The sequence below is a fragment of the Tasmannia lanceolata genome, unplaced genomic scaffold (assembly GCF_043159265.1).
Source record: "Tasmannia lanceolata isolate RefF3 unplaced genomic scaffold, GAP_Taslan_0.1 ptg000006l, whole genome shotgun sequence".
NCBI lineage: Eukaryota > Viridiplantae > Streptophyta > Magnoliopsida > Canellales > Winteraceae > Tasmannia > Tasmannia lanceolata.
The window spans coordinates 46,919,338-46,945,385 of record NW_027518683.1 but is presented as its reverse complement, the minus strand read 5'-3'; the positions used below and the strand labels follow the sequence as shown (position 1 = coordinate 46,945,385).

The 26,048-nt window shown below is 41.4% G+C and overlaps 1 long non-coding RNA gene and 2 pseudogenes across 2 annotated transcripts; all 3 read right to left on the bottom strand.

The window, feature by feature from the left end:
• Nucleotides 1–25,580, bottom strand: part of LOC143879105 (mitochondrial succinate-fumarate transporter 1 pseudogene) — a 32,098-nt pseudogene extending 6,518 nt beyond the window's left edge.
• Nucleotides 1,486–3,414, bottom strand: LOC143880394 (putative protein phosphatase 2C 25; annotated as a pseudogene). Its single transcript, XR_013251681.1, has 4 exons — nt 3,136–3,414; nt 2,408–2,745; nt 2,052–2,231; nt 1,486–1,939 (listed from the first exon to the last, which is right to left on the bottom strand). The product of XR_013251681.1 is annotated as a putative protein phosphatase 2C 25 (transcript).
• On the bottom strand, nt 19,081–23,545 carry LOC143878651 (uncharacterized). Its single transcript, XR_013251071.1, has 3 exons — nt 23,417–23,545; nt 22,331–22,414; nt 19,081–19,575 (listed from the first exon to the last, which is right to left on the bottom strand). It is a non-coding gene; the product is annotated as an uncharacterized LOC143878651 (long non-coding RNA).
• Nucleotides 25,581–26,048: the final 468 nt, after the last annotated feature.

Sequence of the window (26,048 nt, the reverse complement as noted above, 5' to 3'; positions counted from 1 at the left end):
GATGACTGAGAGTTGTTGTTACTAGCTATTGTCTATGTTTCACTATCATGTATCTCTTCTTTTTTTATGCCGTTCTATGTATCAGACTATCAATTGGACTTGTGTAAGAATTTATGTGTTTAAGTAATGAATATGCCTTTTGGGACACATATTTTGGACTATTTATTAGTTTTTCATCATTTTCTATTGATATTTGATTTTTTGGGATTTTTCTCATATTTTTTAATATTTTTTTTGTGTGACCGAAAAGTTTCAACCGAAATGCACCAAAATAACCGAAATCCCACAGAAATTTCGTTTCGACGGCCAAAACGGAATTTACAACTATGCCCATGACCGAAATGATCATAGCCATACAAAACAGGCAGCAACTGCACAGAGAAGAAGAGAAAAAAAGAAAAGCAAAAGAAAAGAGAAAAAAAATACAAAATAAACAAGATAAAACACAAGCAAAAGGCTCCTATGAAGGGAGATGATCAAACAACTTGATGCCCACTCTAGCTACCCCAATCCAAACTAGATGGTCTACCAACCTATTAACTGAATGAAGGACGTGTTGAAAGACTATGGAGTGATCCTCAACAATGTCCAAGATCACCTTAATAAGGGAGATGGAATCTTGTAGTAGAAGATTTTAATCAGTAACAGGATCATGGAAAAAGAAAGTATGTCATATTAATAAAATAAAATAAAAACTCAACGTAGTTCAATGTCTTGGATTTTGAAAACCCATTGTGAGTCCAAAACTGATTGTTCGATTCCAAATTAGGCCCGTTTGTTTTCGATATTGAGAATCGATTGTGAATCTTCTATTGTTTTTAAGTCTTCTATTGCTTCAGTGGTAAAAGCTCAAATATTTATTCTACAATCTACATAGTTTTCTTATGTTTTTTTCTTCCCCACTTTTTGCTATTTTTAAGTCTTCAATGTGTAGAATTTCAACAAATCCAATGTTTGCGTCGTACTGTTCATGGTTCTCATTTATGCAACTGTCCTGGCTTAATGTCTTCCCCATATATTCCCTTTTCTAAAGTCTAAACTCACTCTTCAGACATTACAAAACATAAATGCAGTCTTGAAGAAAAAACCAGAAGTGTCATATTTGGAACCAGAAACAATTATTTATGCAATAATTGCATTCAAATTGACTAATGGGAACCACTTAATGATAAGCTCTCAATGCAAGCCTTTAAATTATATAACCAAGGACTTGTGAAACTACTGATTTTGTTTTCTCCATCTAGCCCTCCAAGGTCAATGATCATTAGGAACTGCTAACCTGCATAGGAGATGTTAAGATCAATGTTATTGATCGGGTGGGGCCCCCATTTGATATCAGGAAATGGTGGCACAAATAGCATCTAGGCCATGAAACAAAACCTATGTAAGATTGGATGTGTTATAGAATCTTTCAAGAGCTCCTTCCCCAAATACAAAGTCTCTGGATCGGATAACCAGAACCAAGGTACAAGAGAAAACAAAGTATGAAAAAATATTGATTAGTAAGTAATAAGTGAGATAGATCAGACTCAATTCTGTCAATATCCATATTGGAGGTGTTAGAATTTAGAAGTCGAGCGAAAAATGGTTCCTAACTCATAATAAAGCAGACTTATTCTGTTGCTCGAAAAACAAAAAATAAATAAATACAGCAGACATCTTCATAAAACACAGGCTGCTTTTTTCTCAGTAACTCCGTGAGGGGATGCCAACATGACATTTCCTTCCAACTTTATTGCACTTCTTAACTCATGCTAATTGATGTAAGTCTTCTCCTTCAAATAAAATGCCCCAATTGGATTATCATCACACTGATATCATCAGTAGACCCTCGCATTACAGATAAATCACTAAGCTTTTTACATGCAGATAGCACTGTGGGCTTATTGGTGTCTACACACAAGGGCCGAACCATATCAATTGCCTCCTGATTACCAACCTGAGAAAACAAAGATAGTACCACTATTTAATTAAGAATTCCAAAGTGAATAACCAAATTTTTAGAAATGAGAACCATGAAATTAGTGAGAAGATTTTAAGAACTAAATTACCTTGTCCCATAAACCGTCAGATGCTAGAATTAAGAATTCGCAATCAGGTTCAATTCTTAGGATCTTTGTCTCGGGCTCAGCTATTACCCATTGTTTAAGATGTAAATCACCAATCCCTCTAGATACAGCTAGTGATCCTTGTATTCTCCACACACCACGGCAGCAATCAACATAGCCACCCTGCAATACAATATTTCTCAAATTATAACTCACAATTCAAATTTGAATAACTCAGATGAGGAGAAAATATAGGATCATACGGGCAATTCGATTCGAACGAAGCTTCCATAAACCAAGTACAACTAGAGTACAGCAATTGACACAGTTAATTCAATGTAGAAGATAATTGGACTTACAAGGTTCACAATTCTGTCTCTTTCGTCTTTCCTCGAAGGGCGTTGATCAACAGTAAGGGCCTCCGCGACTCCTCTCTGCTCATAACAGCACGACAATCCCCGACATTTGATACCACCAGATCACCATTCCTAATCAATGCAGTTACACAGCAAGGCCCGCTTCGAACCTTCTCTTTCAGGAACTCCAAATCAGTTGTTAGATAACCACTTTTAACTGCCTCCTCCATTTTCTCATCTTCTCTTTCCATCACTTCATTCATTAGATTCTTATCCATATTCTCCATCGCAAATTCGGCCGCTCTTGCACCTCCATGCCCATCAAAAACCCCGAAAAAAGCCTGTCAAAAATAAAGCAAACAAATAAATTACAATGCTGCTTTTTTCCTCATCTATTGACTGGATTTCTAAAATCAACCATTTCCTCAATTTCAAAATTTCCCTATCTAATTCTCAGAAATTGACAATGACAAGGGGGAAATAAAGAAAACCCAAACCCAATTGAGATTGAGAAGCGTCCGAATACTACTATTATGAGATCACTCAGCCCACAATAGGTTTTAGTCTCACAATCAGTTGACACAATCTCAAACAAACAGGCCCTTAAGCTTTTGGAGTATAAATGATAAAATAACACCAACTCTAACAGCTTAAGCTTTTGGAGTAATGGGTTCTTTTACAAAACGCGAATAAATTAAACCTCAAAACGTAATTAAGATTGAAAAGCATACCTGCTTTGGATCTCCAAGAACATCTACAACAGCAGAATGCCTATCTTCCATAGCTTCTTTTCTTCCTTTCTTACAGAGAACTGAGAATCGAGTAGTCTCGACCTCGACCTCTTTCATATCCTGAATCGGACCCGGCATAGTCGCGGTAAAGCTGAGTGGAGAAGAGAAAGGAATATCAATGCGAGCAGGCCTTCCTCTTCAGAACTGAAGCTTGATCCTCAAATCCACTCACTTGTTTCTGTAATCGAAACCTAGAGGAAGCTCTAGTTGGGGAGAAAACAGGGGATCCTACCATTGCAACAGCACAAGACATGACTCTTGTTGAATTCAGAAAAAACACACAGAGAGAGTGTGTTAGTTAGATTGTTTTCTCTTTTTTGTTTCTGGGTTTTGATGAAATTTGGAAAGGGTTCAGATGAAGATGGGTGTTATAAAACGAGAGGAGTCATCCAGTCAAAGGGGCATTTTTTTCTTCTCTGTCGTAAAGAGCGTGTTTCTCTTTGTATTTCTTTATTTTTGGGCGGTTGATAGGTGGCACTGGCAGCTAACACGGATTTTCTTTGGGGTTATGATATACTAGTAAAAAATGCACCGCGTTGCACGTGCGACTCAAGTATTTTACAACATAATTTAGGCTGCAAAGATATCCTGCTTAACTTCTTTGAAATTGTCATATGTTTTGAAACCTCGAAATCTTCAAAGGGTCAAGGCATATAATCATTACAGTCTGTACCTGAAAAGTTCTAATTTCTTACAGAGCTGAACTGTGTCATCATTTGATTTGTATCTATCAAAGGGAAAAGTGGAGACATACATTGCTTGGTTTACCAAGAGAATTTTGCCCTCCTTAGGCATGATAGGAAATTATGACATCAAATACGGAAACTAAGAAACGAGGATCAGTTAGGTGATCCTTACTCTTCACCACAATGAGTTGCACCTTAATGTGCTTCAAGAACAAAGGCTCACATGCAGAGTAACTATTCGAACTATGATAAGGACCACCATATATGAAAACATTCTACAACAGAAAATAAAATAATAAAGTAGGACATGAACTCTCTCACATTTGATTACAGCACAAGAGAGGGATGGATTGAAGGAGTAATAATGTGGTTGAACAAAAGCCAAGCCTATGCCCACACAATGAAAATAAGCAACTGTGGACCCAGATCCGGGACGGGCGTGGAGGGACGTGCCCCCACGCGAGTCTCAGGAGATCGTCCACGTGAAGGAGAGCCCCACCAAGGAACTCTCGAAAGAGTGCCCCTCACAGCATGAGCGGCGATGTAAAGTGAGATACCTCTCGATTCGGGGACTAGCCCAGATTCGAGGCGTACCTTAAACAAAGAAGAGTCGCCATCCAAGGAAGTGGGCCCTGGATCCCATGCTGTGCTCTGTTGCAACGGATAACCAGAGATATAAAATAGGGTTCGTGCCTGATGACGAATGGGGAAGGGATTAGGCGCCCCCAATTCGCCCAAGTGCTAGCACCTGGTCTCTTATGCCATTTATTATTAATTTTGAAGAGTTTTGGGCGAAAATCATGCGAAATGGGAACGAATATCTCCGAGATAACGTCTAGCTAATCATGCATGTCTCGGAGACGAATAAGAAGCACACACAAAAGAAATGAAAGATATGTCGCCTAAGAATAGCTAGGTTATGAGTGACATGCCTGATTGGTGTCTAAGTTCTGGTGGACAAGCACATGCATGTTACAGCTAAAGGTATAGGATCTGTACATAAAAATAAGAAAACACAGCAAAACACACAACACAACACGACTCGACACACGACCCGACACGACAAACCCTAGACTCTAATGCAATACTTGACTCGGACCAGGATGGCCATCCATCCTAGCTGCACTACGTATCCCGGCCTCGGGAAGAATCAGAGCCAACGTAGTTCGGTGCCCTATTCTAAACTACGATGCCTAAAACTCTAGGACCGCTATCCTAGACTCGATCCACTAGACTCGACTGATGTTTAAAGCTTTTTGTGCGATTGCTTAAATTCAAGTGGATTGTAATTTTTAGGACTCTATATGCCCTAACTAATGCAAGTTGATTAGCCTTAAGCTAATGCAGGTGGGCCCTACATCCTATGTGTACCTAGGCTGTGCATTCTAAGGAAAACCATGGGTTGACTATATGCTTCCTAGTCTAGCCATCGATTCGACTAAATGTCTAACCGATCGACTTGAGGCCTCCTAACTCTAGGGACACTCACACGACAGGACACACCATATCAATACAAATCAGGACCGACTCCTAACTCTAAAACACCCTAAATATCTAGGACAGACTCCTAACTCTAGGGGAAGATCTTTTTTGAAAAGGTTTTGAAGTTTTTTTGTATTTTTTTGGAATATTTGAAATGTTTATTTTTAAAGGTTTGGCTGGACCTGGGATGTGGACCCCAAGCTGCACTACGTACCCTGTTGAAAGGGATCAAGCCAACGTAGTTCGGACTGAATTCCTAACTACTCTGCAAATAACTCAAGATTTTTTGAGATTTTTGATTTTTAAAATGTTTTTGGATTTTGAATTGTTTTGAGATGTTTTTGAATTTTCAAGTGTTTTTGGAATGTTTTTGTTGTTTTCAAGTATTTTTGAAATGTTTTTTTTGTTGTTTTTTGACATCAGGGAATAAAATCCTATCATCATAAGGGTAGGGAGACTTCTGGAATCCCGCAAAGGTTGGACATCATCCTATACTTTGCGGGGGAACGAACAGGAAAATAACTCGGCAAGGGTTGGACAGCATCCTATACCTTGCAGGAGCGGGTAAAGATCACAACTTGATGGGAGGATGGACAGAATCCTAACCCCTATGATGACAGGAAAAATTCCTAGACTGACTGAAGGACTGACTCCTGTGCTGAAGACTGTTATAATTACTATTTATAATTACTATACAAGATTACTATTCAAAAATACTATTCATAATTACTATTTATAGGTACTATTCAAAACTACTATTCATAATTACTATTTATAAGTACTATTCAAAACTACTATTCATAATTACTATTTATAAGTACTATTCAAAAACTACTATTCATAGTAGGACCCGCTGATGTGGGACCCGCTGTTGTGGGACCCGCTGTGGGACCCGCTGATGTGGGACCTGCTGTGGGACCCGCCGATGTGGGACCCGCTGTTGTGGGACCCGCTGTGGGACCCGCTGTTGTGGGACCCGCTGTGGGACCCGCTGTGGGACCCGCTGTTGTTGGACCCGCTGTGGGACCCGCTGATGTGGGACCCGCTGTGGGACCCGCTGTGGGACCCACTGTGGGACCTACTGATGTGGGACCCGCTGTGGGACCCGCTGATGTGGGACCCGCTGGGGGACCCGTTGTGGGACCCACTGATGTGGGACCCGCTGTGGGACCCGCTGATGTGGGACCCGCTGATGTGGGACCCGCTGTGGGACCTACTGATGTGGGACCCGCTGTGGGACCCGCTGATGTGGGACCCGTGTAGTGCAAAGAATGAATAATTATAAAATAAAAAAATTGAACTTACGCCAGCTATAGGAGGAACAAGAGATCCAGGAAGGTATTGACAGAGTCGTGCTTGTGTGGGGCCCGCTGATGTGGGACCCGCTGATGTAGGACCCGCTGATGTGGGACCCGCTGGAGGTGGGGCCCGCTGGAGGTGGGGTGGAGGAGATGTGGATGCCGGTGGAGCTCCGGTGGTTGGTTGGGAGGATGCCGGAGAAGGTGGCCGGAATCCGGTTGGGTTGCCGGAGGAGAAGAGGTGGTGGTCTGTGGTGGATGGAGGGTCGGATGATGGTGGTGGTGATCGGTGGATGGTCGGTCGGAAATGGGTTTGGCCTCGCCGGATTCCGGCTGGGTTGCCGGAGGAGAAGACTCTCTCTCTCTCTCTTTCTCTCCCTCTCTCTCTCTCTACAGATCTCTCCTCTCTCTCTCTCTCTCTCTCCCCCCTCTGGTGATCTCTCTCTCTCTCCCCCTCCCCTCTGCAGATCTCTCTCTCTCTCTCCCCTCTGGTTTTTCTTCTACTGTCGTTTCTTCTTTTCTTTTCTTTTTTTCTGTCTGCAGAGGGTTGGCGACCAGAAGAACTCCTCCAATGGTTTTTTTTTTTTTATATTATTCTGGTTTGACGAAAGAGGGGTGGTAGGTGATGAAAATGAGGGGGAAATGAAGAAAAAAAGGAAAGGGAGGGGGACAGTGATGATGGTTTTTTGTTTTTTTTTTTGTTCGTCAAATGAGAGGTGCGGGCTCAAGAAAAGAAAAAAAGGGGGACAATCATGATGGGTTTTTATTTTATATTATATATATATATTTATATATGTAAAAGAAACCGACGATTCTCCTCTCTCTCTCTGTAAAATCGATTTTTATTTTATTATTATTATTTTTTTATTTTATAAAAACAGGGTGGTGATATTGGCACTACCAATATTGATGGGCGCACTATTGGCGGAAAAATTGATGGGCGCACCATCCAATCGTGTCTTATTCAAAATCTGCTCTGCACCGTTCCAGGATAATTCACCCCCCTTTTCTGGTTTACACTACGGTCCTTTCTCTGCTCGTTCGCTAGGCAAACGTACTCGGATTTTGACGAAATTTTGCGGGGACCTAGCTGGGACCCTAACTTACCTTGGGGAGAAATTTGGAGTCCTAAAGCATTGGTTTGATGGGGTTTTGCATAAAATTGGAAGGGTTTAGGGCACGGTCAAAATGGGGTGTCTACAGATGCCCCTCTTTGGCAAAGCGTGCTTGTCGCGCGAATGTCAAAGCTGAACAGACAACACATTTTGACTGGCCCAAAATCAGAGGGTTTTTTTTTTTTTTTTTTTTTTTAATTTTGGATTTTTTGTTTTTTGTTTTTTTTTTTTTGGATTTTTGAAAATGATACTCACAAAGATAACATGGTGAAATAGCCTTTCACCGGACTCTGACTCCACAAACGCTGGTGAGATAGCCTCTCTTGAACTCGTAACTCAATAGTGGATATATGGATGAGATAGCCTCTCTTGCAAAACTTTAAAGGATTGATTTGGCTGCGAGAGAGCCGGGAAAGATATTGGTTTGGTAGCGATTGAACCAGAAGCCGAGAATTGACTTGACTGCGAATGAGTCGGAAGGTCAAAATTTGCTTGGTTGCGAGCGAACCGAAAAGCGAAGGGTTGACTTGACTGCAAAGGAGCCAAATCAGGGATACTGGCCTAGTTGCGAATGAACTATAAAGTGAGGGATTGACTCGACTGCGAATGAGTCAGAGTCAGGGAGATTAGCTTGATTGCGAATGAATCAAGAAATCAGCAAGAAACTTGGCAGCGAATGAGCCGAAGAGTCTAAGATTTTAGCTTGGTTGCGAATGAACCAAAAGGCTGGAATTTGGTTTTAGCTGTGAATGAGTTAAGAATTGAAAGATTGACTCGACTGCGAAGGAGTCGAAGTCCGGGAGATTATCTTGATTGCGAATGAATCAAGAAATCAGCGAGAACTTTGGCAGCGAACGTGCCGAAGAGTCTAAGATTTGGACTCGATTGCGAATGAACCAAAAAGGCCGGAATGATGACTTGGTTGCAAACGAACTGAAGTCAAAGAGATTAATTTGACTGCGAATGAGTCAAGAGTTTAGAAAATAGACATGACTGCGAATGAGTTGGAAGCCTAAGATTTTGACTTGGTTGCGAATGAACCAAAAGGTCGAAAATACGAGCTAGACTGCGAATGAGTCAAAACTCAAAGGATTGACCTGGTTGCGAATGAACCGAAAGGTCGAAGATATGCAAACCTGAATTGGGATCTGAGAAGATAGCATCTTGGCAGATGAACAGGGCGGAATGATTAGACAGTTATCATGATCAAACCTATGACCTGGTTGCGAATGAACCGAAAGGTCGAGGATATGAGCGAGACTGCGAATGAGTCAAGACTCAAAGGATTGACCTGGCTGCGAATGAACCGAAAGGTCGAAGATAAGCAAACCTGAATTGGGATCTGAGAAGATAGCATCTTGGCAGATGAACAGGGCGGAATGATTAGACAGTTATCATGATCAAACCTATGACCTGGTTGCGAATGAACCGAAAGGTCGAGGATATGAGCGAGACTGCGAATGAGTCAAAACTCAAAGGATTGACCTGGGTGCGAATGAACCGAAAGGTCGAAGATATGCAAACCTGAATTGGGATCTGAGAAGATAGCATCTTGGCAGATGATCAGGGCGGAATGATTAGACAGTTATCATGATCAAACCTATGACCTGGTTGCGAATGAACCGAAAGGTCGAGGATATGAGCGAGACTGCGAATGAGTCAAAACTCAAAGGATTGACCTGGGTGCGAATGAACCGAAAGGTCGAAGATATGCAAACCTGAATTGGGATCTGAGAAGATAGCATCTTGGCAGATGAACAGGGCGGAATGATTAGACAGTTATCATGATCAAACCTATGACCTGGTTGCGAATGAACCGAAAGGTCGAGGATATGAGCGAGACTGCGAATGAGTCAAAACTCAAAGGATTGACCTGGGTGCGAATGAACCGAAAGGTCGAAGATATGCAAACCTGAATTGGGATCTGAGAAGATAGCATCTTGGCAGATGATCAGGGCGGAATGATTAGACAGTTATCATGATCAAACCTAAATTGGGATCTGGGAAGATAGCATCTTGACAGATCAACAGGGCAGAATGATTAGACAGTTATCATGATCAAACCTAAATTGGGATCTGGGAAGATAGCATCTTGACAGATCAACATGGCGGAATGATTAGACAGTTATCATGATCAAACCTAAATTGGGATCTGGGAAGATAGCATCTTGACAGATCAACACGGCGGAATGATTAGACAGCTATCATGATCAAACCTAAATTGGGATCTGGGAAGATAGCATCTTGACAGATCAACACGGCAGAATGATTAGACAGTTATCATGATCAAACCTAAATTGGGATCTGGGAAGATAGCATCTTGACAGATCAACACGGCGGAATGATTAGACAGTTATCATGATCAAACCTAAATTGGGATCTGGGAAGATAGCATCTTGACAGATCAACACGGCGGAATGATTAGACAGCTATCATGATCAAACCTAAATTGGGATCTGGGAAGATAGCATCTTGACAGATCAACACGGCGGAATGATTAGACAGCTATCATGATCAAACCTAAATTGGGATCTGGGAAGATAGCATCTTGACAGATCAACACGGCGGAATGATTAGACAGTTATCATGATCAAACCTAAATTGGGATCTGGGAAGATAGCATCTTGACAGATCACCACGGCGGAATGATTAGACAGTTATCATGATCAAACCTAAATTGGGATCTGGGAAGATAGCATCTTGACAGATCAACACGGCGGAATGATTAGACAGTTATCATGATCAAACCTAAATTGGGATCTGAGAAGACAGCATCTAGGCAGATCAACAAAGCGGTATAATTAGACAATCATCATGATCAAACCACTCTAGGAACCAAGAACACGAAACTCAAGAAGGAACAATTTTGATTCAAGAAATCGAGATTGTGATCGAGTCCATTACAAGATTGATCGTCTCTTGCCGAGAACGTTAGGAGTGTGCGATCTCTGTTGAGAACCAGACACAGGTAACTTGCTGAGGTTTTGAGTATTGACCATTTTTTCTGAGAGAACTGAATTTTGCCGGGGATTGAAGGCTGCGCGAGCAAATTCTAGACTCCACTGAGGAAATTGATTTTCTGGGGAAGTTGACCTTTCAGAGAGTGCACTTGTCTGAGAAGTTTGAAGTTTGGCTCGAGATATACTCGTACATCTCTTATCTCAACTTACTGAAGACATTGGCACTGATTGCCTTTTGTGCTTGATATCTTTTATGACGCAAGTCATAAAAGATGCCCCTAGTATATTGTGTTTCCATGACAGGAGTTTTAAGGAGGCAGGACAATGATGGTTGAAGAAAAGATGCTTCATTTCATGAAGGCTCAAGGATGCAAAGTTCTTTTGTATGGAGAGAATAGGACAATAACCATGATGGCTGAGTCTGAAAATCCCTTCTTTCGCATTGCTCACTTTTGGAGGCTTAAGGTCTCTGGTAGGTTTGAACAAGATGTCTCCCGCCCCTTCTGTTACCTAAACCAGGATTTACTCTGAATTTTCTTCGCAATTTGGAGGACACGCTCCCATTCTTCTAGCATCTGACAGTTTGGACTTCGCAAGGAGAGGGAACACAAATATGAAGGAGGAACAGATTTCCAAGGACTCAATCAAAGAAGATTCTCATTGTTCCAAGGACTCGACTCGCTTTTGACTCACTCTTAGAGTATTTCGAAGACCGTGTCAAGATGCACAACTCTCCTTTTTCGGTGTTTATGTCATGGTTATTATCCCTCTTGGATTGCTCGGTTTCGATGCCCTCAGTTTAGAGGAATGTTAAAGTAAGCTTGCTGGCACTACTTGGACTCCGAGATTTTACCCTGGTTGAAGACTGTTTCTCCACCTCAATGATTCACTTTTTGCTGGAAGTCATTGCCATTGACCAGATTGCCTTTTCAGGTTTTCAATCTGACGGACCGCTTGCCCTAACTTTTGCCTGGTTCGCCCTTTCGGGTTTTCAATCCAGCGGGCTCGATACCCTAACTTTTGCCTAAGCTGACTTTTCAGTTGTCAACTTAGCGGGTGAATGACCCTAAATTTTGCCTAGACCGCCCTCCCGGGTTTTCAGCCTAGCGGGTCTTCAGATTCCATCGTTTTTTGTTCTTGACTTTGAACCTCTGCTTGTTCACCAGAAGGACTTTCTAAGTGGGCTGGGGTTCAAAACGGTTGGATATTTCTTTTGGATTTCAAAGTTTCGACTAGACTTGGATTGGCTAGGTTGCCTAAGTACCCCAACAATGGAGGATCAGGTTCGAGTGGTTCGCTGAGGTTTGGAACAGAATGATTTGGCTTTTAAGCTCAAAGGTTGAAAGGGAATAATTTGACTTTTATCCCAAAGGTTGAAAGGGAATAATTTGACTTTTATCCCAAAGGTTGAAAGGGAATAATTTGACTTTTATCCCAAAGGTTGAAAGGGAATAATTTGATTTTTATCCCAAAGGTTGACCGAACCTGAATTGATCAGGTTGCCTACGTACCCCCGAAGAGTTGGGGATCAGGTCAGACGTAGTTCGGGACGAACTACCCCTGGTTTGTGGGTACTTGAAAATAATGTTTGATTTTGTTGAGGCTCGAAGGTGTTTGCAAAAGGATTTTTTTTTTAAACTTGGGATTTTGACATTTAAGGCTCAGGCGTCCAAGGATGGCCTTCTGGTGTTTTGGCATACAAGCTTCTTGAGTGGCTACGGTTCAATGGCTTTGAACTTTTTCTCTTTTTTTTTTAGGAGTCTGGCGGCATTTCCTGGCAAGACTTCATCTGTACTGCGCAAACTTGACTGATTGAATTCCCACTTTGTCTTTGGGATCTTGCACTGATGCTCAGTATTCTAAGACTCAGGGTCTTCTCTATATGCTGAAGATGCTTTAAAACAGACTTCAATTCTCAGGATTCTGATATTTCTAAGGAGTTGACATAGGGGCATGTTCCCTTCTCCTTTTTGTTCTGGATTCCATCTTTCTTCCTTTTGGATGTTCGTTTTCTTTTGATTTTTTTTTGGATGTGAGGAATGCCCCTATACCTTGAATGCTTTAACTTGAAATTACATCGCAATGTATAGCCCAAGTATTCTTTTTGGGGTTCATGTTCTATGCTCATGACTTTGTTGTCCGAAAGTCTTCTCTCAATTTTTCATTAACTTCACTTGATATCTGGTATTCTTCGTTTGAAATTTTCGCTTTTTCGACCCGATGTCTGAAGCTGAGGGTGACTTACGTTGAACAATGCCAAGGCACGCTTCCGGTTTATCCTCATAGGACCAAGCAACACTTCTTTGAACCCTCTAAATAGGTTTATCGATTCTTTGCGCTCTTCGGGAGATTTTGCCAATCCTTATTTCCCGGGTTTCGGATTTGGGTACCACTATTCACGGTATCGATTTCATCTTCAAGTGGCTTTGCTCGACGCTCTTCCCCTCGTCTGATCATCTTTCAAATCTCGAGGAGAATTTCATCGGCATCCTCGTCCGAGGAGGGAGTCTTAATTTGTTTATTAACATTAGATCCAAGAGTGAACATATACAAGAATACTGACGACACTGGAATCAAATGTTCGTTGCATTGAATGTTTGAAGTACATACATTGATTTTTGACGCGCCACGATAGGCTCTCCATCAAATTCAACAAAAGATGGGACATTGGCTCAGAATGAGAGAGACCACAAAACACAACATACTTAGAATTGATATTGACATGGTTAGACTTACCAACTTTGACAGGAGGGTTGGTAGACACACTTCAAAGCAAATTTCAAAGATGAGATACTTCATCAGAGGCAACGGATTGGCGCTGAAAGTTCAAGGACAACGTGCCTTCATTGATAATGATTGGAGAGAGCAATCCTGGAGTTAGAATCTCAGAAGAGAGGGCCTCTTTGGTTTCTGTTGACCCAGCTCAAATTGTTCTTTAGTACCTGACCATGGCAAGGCTTTCTCTGGTATGATGTTTTCAAGGAGTTCAAGCTCTGACATTTTTCTTTTTCCTTCTCAATCATTTCCAGCCCAGAGGTGGTACAGGTAAAGGTGGCGAGATCCATGAAGGGTTGAAAGGGTAGAGTGGTTCCCATGGTGGGTGAAAGAGGTGCAACACGGTTTGGTGTAGGGTTCTTGGAAGCACCTGAGCTCGAGAAGAGAGGGGATCCCCGTCTATCAGGTCCTGGATATCATCATCATCTCTCTCATTTCTGTCAAGATGAGATTTTCAGTGTACTCGGCCATCTGGGCAATGTGAGAGGAAAAAGGTACAGCAGACTGGCTAGACCAAGCGAGTTTAGAAATGAAAGCTCTTTTGGGGTTGATGGTAGACGAGTGACTAAGACTCCTTTCATGGACACCACAAACACTAAGCTCAATGAGAATTAATCACATGGCAATGCAATGCGCAAGTTGAGACAAAAGGTAGCACCAATACATCCTTCCGTTGGGTAAAATCCGACAGCATAACAACTGTACATAAAGATGTGGTACGGCAAGTACATGGTTTGTCAACAAGCCAAAAAGGATGATGATCACACTCAAGGTATTTGGAGAAAATTCGACAGCATAACGGCTATAGTAGGAGATGTGGTAAGGTAAGCACATAGTTTGTCAATGAACCCAAAAGGATAATGATTACGTTCAAGGGTTCTGAAAAGAATCAGCAGCATGACGGCTATACTAGGAGGGTCTCAGCAACTAAACATGAAGAGTATGCCGTCATGGTCAAGATAAAGCAGGGTTCTCAGCAAGAACACACACTCCGATAATGATAATGGCAAGATAGACTCACAATCGACATGTGGAACACGGTCTGATCAGGATCAATCAAAGGATCAGACTCATGGGAGATAGATCATGGCTAAGAGAGCCAAGCATCTGATGATAATCCACAGAATGGATAGAGAAGAATAATTGATATGATTATGAAGGAAAACTTAACTAGGAAGTAAACCCTAATCTAATAACAAATATGTATATATATATATATATACATCCTAACCAGGGGCACCAACCCTAGTCTAATCTAGCGGAGCCAAGGAGGTCTCGACTCGTGACAGACTGATGAGTGTACTAGGACCGCGCTGTAGCCACGCAAGGTGAGCTACCCTAGTCTACAAATTGGACAAGGCTCCTAACTCTAGGCTTCACATGTGTAAGCAACATATGTTCGTCCTATATGAGTACATATATATAGTGTCCTAGCAAGGGTTCCCTAATTTTGGTTCTAAAGGGAGCAACTAATATATATACATAATATAATGAAATAAAAGTAGGGCCCGGGCATTTCTGCAGGGTACTATGCTTATGACCATACCCTTGATGTATAACGCCAGCACACCCAGCATTATACAAAGTATGTTCATTGCTCATCGGCTGCTGTAGAACACCAGCACACCCAGTGTCTACGGCTGCAGCTCCGGCGCATAGCTCGGAAATAGATACAACGGTTCCCATCTGGTACGCGTCATATCTATTCCCTGAGGCCAATAATGAAAATAATGAAAGAAATAAAGAATATGACAATGCATGATGTGCAGTGTGTGAATCCCTTGTTTTATTTACGCACCTAATTGGTGCCCCTGGATTTCTAACGATAAAGTTCCCATTTAACTTGGTTTTGACCCAAATTTCTTCAAAATTAATAAAAATGGCATTTTTACAGAGTTAGGCAATGTTCCAAGAAATCCCCAGCAGAGTCGCCAGTCTGTGGACCCAGATCCGGGACGGGCGTGGAGGGACGTGCCCCCACGCGAGTCTCAGGAGATCGTCCACGTGAAGGAGAGCCCCACCAAGGAACTCTCGAAAGAGTGCCCCTCACAGCATGAGCGGCGATGTAAAGTGAGATACCTCTCGATTCGGGGACTAGCCCAGATTCGAGGCGTACCTTAAACAAAGAAGAGTCGCCATCCAAGGAAGTGGGCCCTGGATCCCATGCTGTGCTCTGTTGCAACGGATAACCAGAGATATAAAATAGGGTTCGTGCCTGATGACGAATGGGGAAGGGATTAGGCGCCCCCAATTCGCCCAAGTGCTAGCACCTGGTCTCTTATGCCATTTATTATTAATTTTGAAGAGTTTTGGGCGAAAATCATGCGAAATGGGAACGAATATCTCCGAGATAACGTCTAGCTAATCATGCATGTCTCGGAGACGAATAAGAAGCACACACAAAAGAAATGAAAGATATGTCGCCTAAGAATAGCTAGGTTATGAGTGACATGCCTGATTGGTGTCTAAGTTCTGGTGGACAAGCACATGCATGTTACAGCTAAAGGTATAGGATCTGTACATAAAAATAAGAAAACACAGCAAAACACACAACACAACACGACTCGACACACGACCCGACACGACAAACCCTAGACTCTAATGCAATACTTGACTCGGACCAGGATGGCCATCCATCCTAGCTGCACTACGTATCCCGGCCTCGGGAAGAATCAGAGCCAACGTAGTTCGGTGCCCTATTCTAAACTACGATGCCTAAAACTCTAGGACCGCTATCCTAGACTCGATCCACTAGACTCGACTGATGTTTAAAGCTTTTTGTGCGATTGCTTAAATTCAAGTGGATTGTAATTTTTAGGACTCTATATGCCCTAACTAATGCAAGTTGATTAGCTTTAAGCTAATGCAGGTGGGCCCTACATCCTATGTGTACCTAGGCTGTGCATTCTAAGGAAAACCATGGGTTGACTATATGCTTCCTAGTCTAGCCATCGATTCGACTAAATGTCTAACCGATCGACTTGAGGCCTCCTAACTCTAGGGACACTCACACGACAGGACACACCATATCAATACAAATCAGGACCGACTCCTAACTCTAAAACACCCTAAATATCTAGGACAGACTCCTAACTCTAGGGGAAGATCTTTTTTGAAAAGGTTTTGAAGTTTTTTTGTATTTTTTTGGAATATTTGAAATGTTTATTTTTAAAGGTTTGGCTGGACCTGGGATGTGGACCCCAAGCTGCACTACGTACCCTGTTGAAAGGGATCAAGCCAACGTAGTTCGGACTGAATTCCTAACTACTCTGCAAATAACTCAAGATTTTTTGAGATTTTTGATTTTTAAAATGTTTTTGGATTTTGAATTGTTTTGAGATGTTTTTGAATTTTCAAGTGTTTTTGGAATGTTTTTGTTGTTTTCAAGTATTTTTGAAATGTTTTTTTTGTTGTTTTTTGACATCAGGGAATAAAATCCTATCATCATAAGGGTAGGGAGACTTCTGGAATCCCGCAAAGGTTGGACATCATCCTATACTTTGCGGGGGAACGAACAGGAAAATAACTCGGCAAGGGTTGGACAGCATCCTATACCTTGCAGGAGCGGGTAAAGATCACAACTTGATGGGAGGATGGACAGAATCCTAACCCCTATGATGACAGGAAAAATTCCTGGACTGACTGAAGGACTGACTCCTGTGCTGAAGACTGTTATAATTACTATTTATAATTACTATACAAGATTACTATTCAAAAATACTATTCATAATTACTATTTATAGGTACTATTCAAAACTACTATTCATAATTACTATTTATAAGTACTATTCAAAACTACTATTCATAATTACTATTTATAAGTACTATTCAAAAACTACTATTCATAGTAGGACCCGCTGATGTGGGACCCGCTGTTGTGGGACCCGCTGTGGGACCCGCTGATGTGGGACCTGCTGTGGGACCCGCCGATGTGGGACCCGCTGTTGTGGGACCCGCTGTGGGACCCGCTGTTGTGGGACCCGCTGTGGGACCCGCTGTGGGACCCGCTGTTGTTGGACCCGCTGTGGGACCCGCTGATGTGGGACCCGCTGTGGGACCCGCTGTGGGACCCACTGTGGGACCTACTGATGTGGGACCCGCTGTGGGACCCGCTGATGTGGGACCCGCTGGGGGACCCGTTGTGGGACCCACTGATGTGGGACCCGCTGTGGGACCCGCTGATGTGGGACCCGCTGATGTGGGACCCGCTGTGGGACCTACTGATGTGGGACCCGCTGTGGGACCCGCTGATGTGGGACCCGTGTAGTGCAAAGAATGAATAATTATAAAATAAAAAAATTGAACTTACGCCAGCTATAGGAGGAACAAGAGATCCAGGAAGGTATTGACAGAGTCGTGCTTGTGTGGGGCCCGCTGATGTGGGACCCGCTGATGTAGGACCCGCTGATGTGGGACCCGCTGGAGGTGGGGCCCGCTGGAGGTGGGGTGGAGGAGATGTGGATGCCGGTGGAGCTCCGGTGGTTGGTTGGGAGGATGCCGGAGAAGGTGGCCGGAATCCGGTTGGGTTGCCGGAGGAGAAGAGGTGGTGGTCTGTGGTGGATGGAGGGTCGGATGATGGTGGTGGTGATCGGTGGATGGTCGGTCGGAAATGGGTTTGGCCTCGCCGGATTCCGGCTGGGTTGCCGGAGGAGAAGACTCTCTCTCTCTCTCTACAGATCTCTCCTCTCTCTCTCTCTCTCTCTACAGATCTCTCCTCTCTCTCTCTCTCTCTCTCTCCCCTCTGGTGATCTCTCTCTCTCTCCCCCTCCCCTCTGCAGATCTCTCTCTCTCTCTCCCCTCTGGTTTTTCTTCTACTGTCGTTTCTTCTTTTCTTTTCTTTTTTTCTGTCTGCAGAGGGTTGGCGACCAGAAGAACTCCTCCAATGGTTTTTTTTTTTTTATATTATTCTGGTTTGACGAAAGAGGGGTGGTAGGTGATGAAAATGAGGGGGAAATGAAGAAAAAAAGGAAAGGGAGGGGGACAGTGATGATGGTTTTTTGTTTTTTTTTTGTTCGTCAAATGAGAGGTGCGGGCTCAAGAAAAGAAAAAAAGGGGGACAATCATGATGGGTTTTTATTTTATATTATATATATATATTTATATATGTAAAAGAAACCGACGATTCTCCTCTCTCTCTCTGTAAAATCGATTTTTATTTTATTATTATTATTTTTTTATTTTATAAAAACAGGGTGGTGATATTGGCACTACCAATATTGATGGGCGCACTATTGGCGGAAAAATTGATGGGCGCACCATCCAATCGTGTCTTATTCAAAATCTGCTCTGCACCGTTCCAGGATAATTCACCCCCCTTTTCTGGTTTACACTACGGTCCTTTCTCTGCTCGTTCGCTAGGCAAACGTACTCGGATTTTGACGAAATTTTGCGGGGACCTAGCTGGGACCCTAACTTACCTTGGGGAGAAATTTGGAGTCCTAAAGCATTGGTTTGATGGGGTTTTGCATAAAATTGGAAGGGTTTAGGGCACGGTCAAAATGGGGTGTCTACAGCAACCTGCAAAGCTACTTCCAAAACATAAACCAAACAAAAGGTAAGTACGCTGACATTGGGTCAGTTTATGATGCAGATGCAGATGTGCTACCTGTTAATTAACAGTTTTTGTTGGAGAAATAATTTAACAACAAATTAGTAGTAAAGAAGATATACAGATTATTTTTTATTTCACTAAACTTCTTATTACGTTAAACTTCTATACTTAGTACCTAACCTGTAGGAACCAACTGTTAGACTCAATTTTAGTGACTGGGTCAAGTCACTACATTCTTATTTGTTTTCACTTCAGTTGCTGGGTTTTTGCCCTTGGCAACTTGGCTCATGTACTGCCCAAATTGGTCAGGGGAGTCATGATTCAACTCACCAAGTCTTAAAGTTATGCTCAATATGGATTGTTATTTCAGAGACAATCAAACAGATGATTATTACCTCTATTTTGTGCCTAAAATCAGAAGACAGTACATGCAAGAATTCCATTTTAGTAGTGAAGTGAACTACCCCAAGAATTCCTTTAAAGGGCATAATGCCCAATAATCGTGTCTTCCTCCTGTTTCAATGTGCTAGGAGTAAGATTGGAACATGTAAACATTAACAAGCAGAAAGTCTTATGAATCAAATTGGTTGAATATATCACCAGAAAGTGCATTTGCTATACAGCTTATGATCAAATAACAGGTATTGAGGAGCCCCATAAAGAAGACAAATGAAATTTCAGCTCAGTAAAAAATTGAGCAGAGTTGCATGGAATAGTTAGGCATTGGATATTACAAACCAATGTGAGTAAGTAATTTACTGTGGGACTTATTTGCATCTACCACTGCCTATAAACATCATTAAAACTAATGACTTTAACCAATGAAGAGAAATATTTCATTTTTGTTTTTGTGGGTGTTAAGAGTACGATATCTGATTCCTATTCTTCAGGAAGCCTTCTTACATTGTCTTAGCACTTCATTTGTTTAATATATATTTTTGCTTGTATTTCATTCTATAATCCACAAATTGGGAGGATTTTTGGAAGAACTGTTTTAGTATGTGTGCACATGTGTTTTTATCATAATTTCCTAGCCCCATTCCAAGGATAATTTCTGAAATCTCAACCCCGCCCAAGAAACTAAAACTTTAGAATATACAACATAAACAAAATATATAACCAAAATAAGTAATACCTGACAATGCAAGTCAATTGGTCTAAACAAACTACACACAGATACCATACCACTTACGAACCGAAACACATGATAGCATCAGATAGAGTGAGAAGACAAAAAGAAACAATTAATACACAGTTATATATATATATATATATATATATATATATATATATATATATATATATATAAGAGAAGAAAACCCATAGAAATCACAAAGATCCATCCAAAAATGACAGTCCCAAACATAAGACAAAATTTCAAAACAGCAACCAAATTTTAAAGAATCTGGACGTCCAATTCCATTGCCACAATTAATTCTCTAATGGAAGCAAAACATAAATAAATAGAAAGTTAGCTGAAAATATGAGTCTAAATAAACTATACCAAATTATTAAATTTGACTCACTTCATGCCAACAGACTATAAAAACATAAACAATCACAAAGCACGGGGAACCCAACATAGAATCGGGTCACTCTAGGTCAAAACTACTGAAGTGGTAAGAATTACGTTCACATGGCTGTGACCAAGAAGAAAGCCCGTGATCTCTTTGGTCTCTACACACAATGCATGGCTGATACCGCGGTTTGGAATCATCTTTTAGTCAATAGTGAGACTGCAGGAAGAATTAGATATTGATAGGAGCTTACTCATAAATGAGGCACTGTTAAAAGCTAAAGGCGAAAGATGTGGCTTAGCTTAAAAGCTCATCTTCATAGACACATGGGCTAAGGGAAAATGCATGAAATGACAGAGAAACAACTAAGATCAATGGCCATTAAATAGCAACAGAACACCACCAACCCTTCAAAATGGCAAGTGTCAGAATATTAAAATAATTTAAATTAATAAATTGGCCACCCAATTAACATTCAGGTTAACATGTAACCACAATCATGAAATTTATTGAACCCAAAATCCCACTGCATTTTCTTCAAAAGAATGAAACCTTGATGGATCCTAAAGCATACATCTCCAAATAAATACCAGTAACCACCCTCAATGGATGTAATTTTCAAAAGCCTCTGGTTCTCATCAATTACTCCAAACCCTAAAATCCCAACAATAATAAATGAGCAAACCAAAAACATGGAACCCAATGTTTCATAAGTCATAACCTTTCCCTTTTGGTCAAGATATTCCATGATTCTAGTCTCTGACGCCAACTAACACCCTAAGGTGCAACTTTTGGCCATCTTAAGTCCAATAATTAGTTTTCGACTCCCAATCGGTTCTCAAAATCCAAAACAAATGGGGCCTTTTTATGTCCATCAAGCAGTAAATCAACTTAAAGATTAATGCAGTTTGCCCTGTCAAGCCCAGATCCAGAAAATGGTAAAAGCGGAATCCAGAAACAATCTTGGAGGTGGTCCATAGCAAGGATTAGTTCCCATCCTCTGGCTCCTTCCGATAAGCCGCATACCTCATAAACATCCATCACAACCTCCATGCATTCGGATCTTGCCATTCATTAGTAAACCACTCCAAGTGCATCCAGAATAAGAGAGAAATAAAAAGACCAGATACGTTTCACTAAGGATTCAATTAATTTTTTTGGTATCTAAATGAATACACCACCAAAACTTCCATTGGCGACAATGTAGATCCACTCAAAAGTCAGTTCTAATGCACAGTGGCATAGGCATGGTTTCAAATTTCGATTTTGGTATGTGTTTCGGCCCTTGCCGAAACTGAAATTTCAGCCGAAATTTCAGACTTGTAATTTCTTGAGACATGGCTTTTTTGAAATCAAGACTTATAATTTAATTACCGGCACCCCATCGAGAGGACATATATTTTCAAGAGACGTATTACGAGCCGTAATTGCATAATTCTAGTAAAGAGACTGTTGGATTAACCCGTACAGGTGTGATTGTCTGGCTTAAAGTCATGGGTTTGCTCCCCATTGATGTGAGTTCAAATCCCCCCCCCCCCGGGGCTTACCAGATGGACAGTTCGAGACGAAATTTGGGACCATCATAATGATGCAAAAAACTGGCTTGAAAGCACTTTCTTTCGATGCCGTGCACATTTTCCGAACACGGATCCTTACCCATTATTATTGGTTAATTCCATGGATTAGATGTCTCGACTTAGAAATGATAGAAAAGGAAAACAATATAAACCATCAACCCATGATCAATTTACCTGTGCAGGAAATATTGATTCACCTTTGCACTTCTTATCTTCCCATGTAATTGGATCTCTGTTAGATCCTCCGAAAATGGAAGCCTACAAAAACAACAGAGTTAAGTTAAGAAACGGGCTTAAGAACAGCAACAATCACTATAACTTAGGAAGGAATAGCTAGCACAAAAATGGTGTTAATCTGTCACATCAGAAGAATAATGAACAGGAAGGCAATCATTTCTTGTAATATTTATAACAAGTACCTTATAAAACAATTTGATCTCAATTTTTCAGAATAATCACCAATATATAAGTAGCATTTCCATAAGAAAAAGGTATATTTATTGTCTTCTCTTCGAAAATGAGGGGTCTAAAATACTAACAAAAGTCACTCAACAACTGACAAAAAACAGACATATTGAAAATTTCTCAATATCTTCAGAATATGCTAAAAAATGCTATTTCTGTCTTGTTCTAAAGTGGCATATAGGAAATTATTGGGAAATTTCATATTTTTAAAACATCAGAACAGAAGACAAGTGAACATTTTCTTTATGGACTAAAATAGCCCTAAGTTTACAAGATATTACCTTCGAGTTAACTTTCAAGAACAACAAAAATTATTTTTCTTAAACATCTTACTCCCTCTGGGAGTTTCATGTTCACATTTTTGTAAAAGGAACAGGGCAGTTGGAAATGCACGATGGAAATGAGGTGAAGCTATGAACTGAAAAAAAAAAAAAATGACACCAAGGAACATAAATAATGCATGTGTAATTACATGGATCCTAAACTCTATTAAACCCTACATCACTCTAGATCTCAGACCTTATCAAATATGAAAAGAAATGCGGGATATCTCAAAAGAAAATTTTGCCCTCCTTAGACAGAGGTAGGCTACCAAAAAAAACCCACCCCTCCAAAACCCTCTTCCCTTTCAAAGCAAAATAAAAAAGCCCCACCCACAAAACCCTCTTTGGCAGCCATGATTTGAGCCCAAACCCCAAGTTAGACAGGGGTAGGCTACCCAAAAGAAAAAACCCAGGAAAAAAAATATCCCAACCCACCAAAACCTTATTTTGCAGATATGATGTGAAAAATTACCTTATCCAACAAGAGATTGATTCGAAGGTGGGGAATCCTCTTCTTTAATGGCAGCTCCGTGCGATTTTCGTGAGGAATGAGAGCAGGAAGGGTTTTGGAACTATGGGGACGAAAATAAAGTAGGTGAAGATGACAAGATTCTTGTAGATGGAAACGCGTGGCTGGGAAAGGAAAGGTCAAGATTACATGTGGTGGGATTTTTTACACTTGCCTTGATGGGCGAAATGACAAAAATGCCTAGGAAAATGGGACCGAACAGGAAGATTTACAAAGCAAGGGTATGTAATTTCAGAAAAAGACGCAGACGAACTTTCATGCGTTTTCCCTTTTAGTAGTAAAGGATTCGGACCCCACTGTAGAATGAATCGCACCCGTTATAACGTGATTTGACGTCAAAAAGGAGTTAAAAGTCTGCCATAATTCACGTTACAAGGTGTGCGAATCATCCTAATTCGGTTCGTCTCTATCGTTTCTTCTGTTCTCTCCTATCAAAGGTTATGTTGTTTGTTATATTCCTAGCCATCAAATCTCTCCTCACTGTTCTCTGTGATGTTCGCACTACCATGATTACTACCATGATTTAATAATTGCACAAACTCAACTTGTCTTTTCTTTTTATAACTTCTGAAAACTTTTTGGAACTGTAATAACCTTGGCCAGCTGTTTAAAAAATAAAAAGATATTTTAGTGTAATTATCAAAACATGATGGTGCGAAGATCAGTACCAATTAAACAAAATTAAATATTAACCGAACCCCTAGAAATCCCTCACAAGAACAAGATAAGAGAAAAAAAAAATCAAAGACAGAACAAGATAATGGTCAAACCCAAAAAAGAAAAGAAAAAAATACCTCGAAGGGGGTGACGATAATGAGGGCTTCGATAACTCCCGCCCCGAAGCCAGAAATGATGCGGGCGCGGTTGGAGATTTGGCTTGTAGAGGGGTCTTTAAATACTGATTGGAGGTAGACCTGGCAAGAATTGACCCGGACCCGCCGCAGGTCAACCCGGCCCGCCTGTAATTTCCGGGTCCGGGTCAACATTTTGTGACCCGTTTCTAGGTTGACCCGAGGGTGCCCATAGAGAAGTGTTATTTTGGCATTTTTTCAGTAGTTTTCATATTTTTTTGGTAGTTTTTTCAATAATTTTTTTGTAGAAGCACTTTCTTTCGGTATTTTTTTCCGTAGTTTTACTTATTTGAACCATTTTTTCCGTAATTTCTCTCCAAAACTTAGCACTTTCCCAAAATTATTCTCCAAAACTTATTATTGCTAGCCACCTTTGCAAAAACGTACTTCTCCCATCCTTTGCAGTTTGCACCACGTCAATAAATAAGACAAATCTGAAAAAAAAAGTCAACATAAATGGCTATCATCAAATGATCACATGCAATTGGAAATGATGGGCGCGAAGTACCCTTTGGAGAAGATAGCTAGCAAACCCCTATAAAAACAACAAAAATCTTGAAAAAACACAAAAAACAAAAATTCATTAAAAAACTGGGTGACCTACGGGTCGACCCGGTCCGTACAGGCCGGGTGCTGGTCCAAGCTTAGTGACCCGTAAAATTTTCCCGTTTGACCCGGACCCGTACGGCACGGGTCAAACCTGTCCCGGCCCGCCCGTTTGCCAGGTCTAATTGGAGGAGTGCGTTGGACCCCATTCGGAGTGTGTATTTTAGGGTTAGAGGTGTTGCGAAGGGGGTTGGACCCTTCAAGAGAGCGCGAACGTCCTCAGTGTGGATTATGGTGGTCCCGCAGTGTAAAATCCCCTTTTAAGACCCTGTTCTATCTAGCTGAAGGCGTGTCTTTATCACGTCGATCGGCTGTAGACAACAAGCTTCAACAATTCCTCCTATTGATCCTGATAACGCCTTTATGTACGGTGGTACGCTTTGTTTTTTCGCTTTGGTGGTCCCCCCTCCCTGAGGACCACTGTAACCTTCTCCTCGTCCTCCTTCCGCCATTGGATTTAGGGTGCGTTTGGTACGTAGGAATGAGGAATTAGAATCGGCATCTGATTTCGTTTTTATGAATTCTGGCGTTTTGGTGTTGCCAAGTGGGTGGAATCGGAAAAGCCCAACGGAATCTTCGGAGGAATATTTGACGGAAATCGAAACCCACCAAGGAGGGTGGGATTCACTGATTCCCGTCCTCTCACGCATAAATCACGCTCTCTCTCTCTCTCTCTCTCTCTCTCTCTCTCTCTCCAAGCTCAAAATCATCCCTGTTTTCTGTACTTGGTGGGGTTACTCTCATCAAGCCCTAACATTTCTCTCTCTCTCTCTCTCTCTCGTCATGCATGCCTGTATTTTTCAGGTTCCTGTAATCTAAATGATTTGAACACCAGTGGAGAGAGAGAGAGAGAGAGAGAGAGAGAGAGAGAGAGAGAGAGAGAGAGAGAGAGATGTATATCATTCTTCCTACAAAACTGAATCTTGTGGGTTTCTCTCAAAGGGTTCTGGATTTGAGTATTTATAAACACAATCAATGGTGTTTTGAATCTGTGTGCTTGGGGTATATATTTTAGGTTCTTTGCAATCCGGATTTCAGTTTAGAGTGGAAGGAAATCAGAGAGATGAAAGTTTTGTTTTTACTTTTTTTCCTTCTCCTTTTGAAGTGGTGTAATGAGA